The sequence below is a fragment of the Bidens hawaiensis genome, unplaced genomic scaffold, assembly GCF_021521415.1.
Source record: "Bidens hawaiensis isolate Kalapana, Puna unplaced genomic scaffold, B.hawaiensis_p1.1 tig00006521_1, whole genome shotgun sequence".
NCBI lineage: Eukaryota > Viridiplantae > Streptophyta > Magnoliopsida > Asterales > Asteraceae > Bidens > Bidens hawaiensis.
In genome coordinates, this window is record NW_027491438.1 from 483,361 (window position 1) to 491,341 (window position 7,981).

Sequence of the window (7,981 nt, forward strand, 5' to 3'; positions counted from 1 at the left end):
TCCGACCAGAAATGAACCGAATTCTTTTAAGTCGTCTTTATTATTAAATAAACCAAATAAATTATTAAAAATTATTTTAAATCAAATAAAATCATTTTAACATAAATAAATTATTTATAAATTTAAGTTTAACATTTTTCAACTAAAAACTAACGTTCACCTTCATTAAACCCGATAAAGCTATTTTATTTTTTCCGTTTTGTTAACCATAGCTCGTTACCTTTTTATAAATTGTTAACATAATCATTTTTTCAAGATAAAAGTACCGTTAAAATGAGTTTATAAGTCATTAGCTTTTATTTCGTTATCATAATTATTTTCAAGATAAGATCACCATTTAAAATATGTGCCTTGTAATATACCATATTAGCGCTAGTTTAATCCCGTTATGCTTAAAAATATTTATTAATACAAAAATGCCTTAAATTAAAATATTAAACTAATGCAATTCTCCTAAAACCAAATCAATAATTGACTTTAATAATCCTGTTAGTTTAGTTTTTAAATATTCGTATTTATTTTACTTATAGTTCGAGAAGTTTAATCGTTTTGGATCCTTAATGCATTTTCGGTTGCTTCGGTTTCGTTATCATGCATTCGGTTTATATTGCAAGATTTATCCTCTATTTCGAGGTGAGTTTTCTCACCACCCCTTTTTAAAGATTGGTATCAGAGCCATGGCTATAGGATAGGACATTAGACGTAGTGTTCTAAGTAGCTATAGCTTATTTGTTAACTGTTTAGGTTGCGTGATAAAATTATGTGAGCCTTTACTCGATTGTTTAAACGCACTTACTATTACTGGATTACTGTACTGCTGATTTCATTAACGCCTCATGAACACAAGTACACACACACAAGTCCAAGGCTTAGGCATAAAACAAGTTTTCTCAAAAGCAATTTCAAGCAATTTTCAAATTCGGTGTTCTGATATTTCATCTTCTTAAAGACCATGTCCCCTTTGTGATAAGGATATGGTTGCACTCCCTAGGATGTCACACTAGTCATGGTAGTTCATGCGACGTGTGACTCCGACCCTCAATGTTTTACAATGTGTTTTAGTTAAAAGCCTAACAAGTCTTGGTGATACACGAATAACCTGCTTTTGGTTCGATTTGATTACGCATTTTGATTTATACGTTTTAACTGAAAGTCTGTCAAGTCGTGGTTATACACGAATATCCAATTTTTGGTTCGATTTGATTACACATTTTTATTTTTATTGAAGCATACAAATTATGATTATTCATACAACGTGTGATTCCGAATACTCAATCGTTTATATTGCGGTTTTGACAAGTCATTGGGATATGTGAATAGTCGAGTTTCAATTCGCTTTCTTTATTTGTATATATTCATTATTTCTTATACTTTGAATTGAAAATTCGAAAGGTCACGGTGATACATGAATAGTCGAGTTTCAATTCGTTTTCTTTATTTGGATATATTCATTATTTCTTATACTTTAAATTGAAAATACGAAAAGTCATGGTGATACATGAATGGTTGATTGTTCAATACTCATTTTCTCGTGTGTTATAAAATTGAGAATTCGAAAAGTCATGGTGATGCATGAATTGACGATTTTCAATTCGTTTTCTTTATTTATATATTCATTTACTGTTTTGGATTAAAATTGAAAATTCGAAAAGTCATGGTGATACATGAATAGTCGATTTTCAATACTCATTTTCTCGTGTGTTTTAAAATTGAGAATTCGAAAAGTCATGGTATTGCATGAATTGTCGATTTTTAATTCGTTTTCTTTATATAATTCGCTTATTATTATGGTTTTAATTAAAAATTCAAAAAGTTATGGTGGTACATAAACACTCGATTTTCAATTAGATTTCATTACTCATATTAGGTTTGCATTAATTCTATGTTTTTATTTCAAAACTTGATATATTTTTCGTATGTTTATTCGAAAATTTATGAGATTAGTATTATTAAAATGCGAAAACTCATACTAACTCATGAGCACTTCGATTTTGATTTCAAATTTTGTTTCATGAGATTGTACTTCTTATTTATTTTCATATTTATAGATGGATTCCGATTTTAGGAATCTCTCATGTAACATTTCTTTTGATTTTGGTATGAATTTCATATTTACGTCCAATGTCATGCGAATTGTTCACACTTCATGCCTTCTCGTTCTCCTCGACGCTGCCCTCGGAACTCATCCCACAAAACGACAACCCAAATCATCAAAGCAATTAGCCATCGCAATCCCAACCATGACAAACCAAGATATCCTTACCCACCACAACAATACATTCAAACCTCAAAGCCCAACCTAACCCTTGGATACTCAAACCCAACCCAACCAAGATATAAACACAAGAACCCACCCTTTGTATGACACGTACGATTCCCCCACTCCGCTACCGCAATGTCGAAATGTCCCAAATAGTGTTAAATTCGGCCAACTCATCAACTTTTGTCTCATAACTATACATATACCTTTATTCCCACAACCTGTTACCCAACCATTTATCCCCCACCTTCTACCTTACCTCATGCTCGAACTTCAAACTCGCTACTATTGCAGTAACTCGAGCACACCCGTATAAGGCTTAACTTCCTTGACCTCTCAAAGATTTATTTGATTTTCGACTTAAATACTTCACCTTTCCAAACCTATAATTTTTTCTTGCACTCTTTTTCCACATTTAGTTCTTTTACAAACATTCTCTTTCATGAAATTTCAAATCTTTATTATTTTAAATAAATCATTAATAAGTATATATTCTGTATACGAAATATATTCAAGTAGTTTTTGCATCAAGAAGGATTTTTACGAAAATTCAAATGGTTCATTTTTATCACCATTATTATTATTATTATTATTATTATTATTATTATATTATTATTATTATTATTACTACTACTACTATCAATACCTTATTACTATTATTATTACTATTACCCTTAATATTATTAATACCATTACTATTATTATTATTATTACTATTATTCCAATAAAACTATTAAACTAAAATAAAATATTTCTCTTTAAACAATTCTTAAGCCGTGAGGCAATCAACGAGTTATTTTATCTAACGACTTTCATTTTTTTAAAACGCCACCCAACCGGAAAATCCCTTACATCGAAAGTTTTCCAAAGTTTTTTCTAATTAGTTAAGTATATATGCAAAATTATTATCATAAATTTCCTTTGGGTTATAAACATCACGACTTTACAAACGATTTCACAAACAATGTCATCAATCATTTCTGTTCCCCCGTTTTTGTCATCGCGAACGAGTTTCGGATTAGTAAACCGTACCACCGCACCACAATAACCTTCATACCGCAAAACCATTTCGAGAAGACGGGCATCGCAAGTTACCTTTTTTGTTTTCCTTTCTTTCATATGTTATAGATATTTTTTCTGTTTTGGCATTTTCATGAAGTTTTATGTATCGAGTTCCTCTCAAGAGTTTTGTATGAAGTTAATATTAAGCTTGATTATTCGTTAATTGGTTAATTATTTCCATTCATAATTACATTCAGAATCGGTTTACTTTGTTATTTCATTCTCGTGGTCTATAACCAATTTCCCATATACAAAATCGTATAGTGGAAGTTGGAGACTATGAGCATGTTTATACACATGTTGAGTTTATTTTGGTTACGCGAATAGTTTGGTCATATTGTTCTATTTATGCTCAACGTTTGGTTCGGATCATTTTGTTATTCATAACCCCAATGTTTTACAAATTTAAGATCAATATTTTAATTCGATCTTGAAATTTCAATTATTTTATTCTCAATGTTTTACCGATTTGAGGTCAACGTTTGACTTTGATCTCGAAATTGCAATTATTTATTAATCTCAAATGTCGACCTTATTCATGTTGATATTTTCATTTGTTTATTGATTCATTATTGACTCCAAGAACTTACTTGATTCTTTTAAAGTTTCGTTATTATTCTCGGACCCAATTCTTTATCGACTTACGTATTTATATTTCGCTAGTTAAATGCTACATTTATTTACCCTGTTATTCTCGAGTTCCATGTTACGTTAATTACAATGATGTTTAAGACCTTAATGTTTTCATCCATTACACTTATTATCTCGCTTATCCGCTTAAACTTCAATAACATCATATGTTTTGTTAAACTTTAACAACCTCAAGGATTTGCTTATAAATTTTGTTAATGATGATTCCTATCGTTCATTGTTCTTGATTTTCAAGTTTTCATATAAAAATTTATCATATTTATTGTTTATGTCTTAAAACCCACACAATGGGACAGATTGTGTGGACCATCCGACGATAAAGGTAATTATGAGTCGACACGTAATTATCCAAGTCCTCGCATGAAAGAGATAATGAGTCCGGTTGTGTGCAATAACTCGAAACCTGGAATGACTTTGAAAGACAGGGCAAATGAAGTATGATAAGGGCATGGTGGATACGCCTCTCGTACATCCTATATATAAGTGTCCTTGCCATATTTCCCATTTGTGGCGTCTTTCGGGCCATTCAAAGATCGACGTTATTGTTTTTATTTAATTATGTATTTGTAAAATTGTTAAAACTTTTTTTACAACTCCTTGATCAGTTGTCTTCTTTTAAAATTTCATTTTAATTTTAATTTCGGGATAAAATTTCTAAAAGTTGTGAATCTTGTAACATTTGTTACTTTTCAAACCCGAAAACCCAACCCATTTCGAATTTTCGGTTTTGTATATATATATATATATATATAATATTCTCAAGTTTCGTTTCATGTAACGTTCGTTAATTTTTATTTTATTTGAATTTAAATTTGCATTGCATTCGTTAAACCGACCCAGTTTGTCATTTTAATGTACTCTTGTTCGTCGTTTATCATATGTTCATTCTATTCGTATTAAATTCCGAGGGTTTACAGTTATCATTTGTCACTTTCAATTCATTTTGCGCAATTAACGAAAGTTAAAATTTTAAAGTTGCAATCTATGCGGGTAAAATATAAAAACATCCAAGTTATATAAATTCTATTTCAAATAGATCGCACCTCAAAGTTCAAGGACTAAAGAGTAAATATATTTTGAAAACTGATCCGTTTTATTAGTCAATGTGATTCATTTAGTTATAAATACAATCATATGTTACATATTTCGTATGTAATAGCTTTTTCTAAAGTTATTTAAATACATTAACCATGAAACAGGATCAAATACATTTTATTCTTAATATGAGAACAGTGAGAACCAATTTGCTATTATTATTAGGTTTATTTTTATAGGTGTTTGCTGTTCTTTTTTGTTCGTATTTGCTAATTTTTTAGTATGAGACGTTATAAGTATTTGATGATTTATATTTTGTTGTTGTTATTAGATTTTTTTCTTTTGCTGTTATAAGTATGTGTTGGTATATGCTGTTATTATTTTCTTCTTGATTTTGATTATTTTGTTGTAATTTTTTGGTTTTTTTCTTTGTTATTATAAATCATTGTTTATGTAGATTGGTATTGTAGTTGGTATTGTATCTTACGTTTTCATTTTTTTTATAAATTGGTATTATTTCCTACGTTCACATGTTAAGATTAAAATGCACATCAACCTTCCCCCATTAATCATTACTTATATATATATATATATATATATATATAGGGAGAGGATCAAGAGAAAACTTACCTTTAGAGAGAAAACTAAAAAACTCCTAAATAATTATTTTTAATTAAAAATAAAAACATATTTTCAAAATTTTGTTTTAGCCATTATTCTTATATTTTCTTATATTTCACTCAAAAATATAAAAAAAATACAAAAAAACAAAAAAAAAACCCGCTGTAATGCACATACGTATTACTGTGCGATACCGTTGTATTACACATGTGTATTACTATGTATTTTTGAGTTTAATAGTGTTTTATTGCATATATTCAATATTTGTGTATTGTATATGTGTAGTAGTGTTGTATTATATGAAAAAAAATAATAATAAAACAAAAGTCGATGTGGTGCACATGTGCGTTAATGTTGTATTACACATACGTACTAATGTGTATTCGATGTGTGTATTAGTCTTATATTGCATATATACAATAGTGTGTATCAAATATGTGCAATAGTGTTGTATTCTAAGCAATACAAACACTTTTGCATATATGCAATGCACACTATTACACATGCGCACTATACCGACGAGGTTGCCGACAAGTTTTTTTTTTTTGAACCAATAACAACATATAAGAATAATGGGAAAAAAAGAAACTTCAAAAAAAAATTTTAAAAAAATTTTAAAAAAAGTTAAAAATAGTTTTTTAGAAGTTTTTAGGAGTTTTTAAGTTTTCTTTTTAAGAGCAGTTTTTACTAGAACCCACCCCTATATATATATATATATATATAAATTTATAACACTCATTATTTTTCTTTATTCAAATGCCGCATAGATACCATTATTTATGCATAACCAAAGTATATTTTTTTATTATTTAATTATGTCACATTTTTTTACTTAGTTTTAAAAGATGAATAAAAATACATTTATACTACATTTAAACCTTGGTCAAAAATTCTTTATGATGATAATAAATGTGTTTGAATATAAATTGTCGGTTACAATTTAATTTTTATAACCAATTACAAGTCTTAAATGACATTTATGACCCATTAAGTATTTTGACCAATTAATAGAATTGAAACAATTTTAGCTCACTTTACTTATAATAGAGCTTCATTCCTTCTCATTTTCTTACAACTCAATTTACAAAAGATTCTTGTTATCCTTTCATTTTGATGATTTTCAACTACTTTGATTTATGAAGTCAAACCGTGAAGTTCAAGATTTTTTCTTTAATTATCTAAGTTCTTGTTTCGGGTATGTTTTTAGTTTCTGCTTGTTCGGGTCGTTTAGAACTTAATGTTATAATATTTATTTAACATTAGTGTTAGTTCATCAAAAACGATCTTGACTCGCTTATGTGTTTATTCGGTTTGATTTAGTTATTTTATTTATCCAACACCTAAAACTAATTCTTTTCATCTCACTTTCTAAAATATAATACTTTTCACCATGTCGGAAACGAACCCAACCTAAAGTTGGTTCGGGTCCGACCAGAAATGAACCGAATTCTTTTAAGTCGTCTTTATTGTTAAATAAACCAAATAAATTATTAAAAATTATTTTAAATCAAATAAAATCATTTTAACATAAATAAATTATTTATAAATTTAAATTTAACATTTTTCAACTAAAAACTAACCTTCACCTTCATTAAACCCGATAAAACTATTTTATGTTTTTCGTTTCGTTAACTATATAGCTCGTTACCTTTTTATAAATTGTTAACATAATCATTTTTTCAAGATAAAAGTACCGTTAAAATGAGTTTATAAGTCGTTAGCTTTTATTTCGTTATCATAATTATTTTCAAGATAAGATCACTATTTAAAATATGTGCCTTGTAATATACCATATTAGCGCTAGTTTAATCCTGTTAAGCTTAAAAATATTTATTAATACAAAAATGCCTTAAATTAAAATATTCAAATAATGCAATACTCTTAAAACCAAATCAATAATTGACTTTAATAATCCCGTTAGTTTGGTCTTTAAATATTCGTATTTATTTTACTTATAGTTCGAGAAGTTCAATCATTTTGGATCCTTTAATGCATTTTCGGTTACTTCGGTTTCGTTATCATGCCTTCGGTTTATATTGCAAGATGTATTCTCTATTTCGAGGTGAGTTTTCTCACCACCCCTTTTTAAATGTTTTCATATTTTGGGGTAGCATATGTATCTATTACAAATTCTAGTATTATGATTTCGGTTACAAACTGCAATTCACTATACGGACTTGTGTGTTACTTGATTTCTTGCTCAAATTTACTTGCACGTGGTAGCCTTAATAAGTATGATCATACGCTCCCCTTTGCACTCAGTTCCATTGTATCGAGTGGAAAAGGGCCTCATTATTCGAGTACGTTGGTTGTTACCAACTGGAAAGGACCTTACTTGCACGATTACCCGAG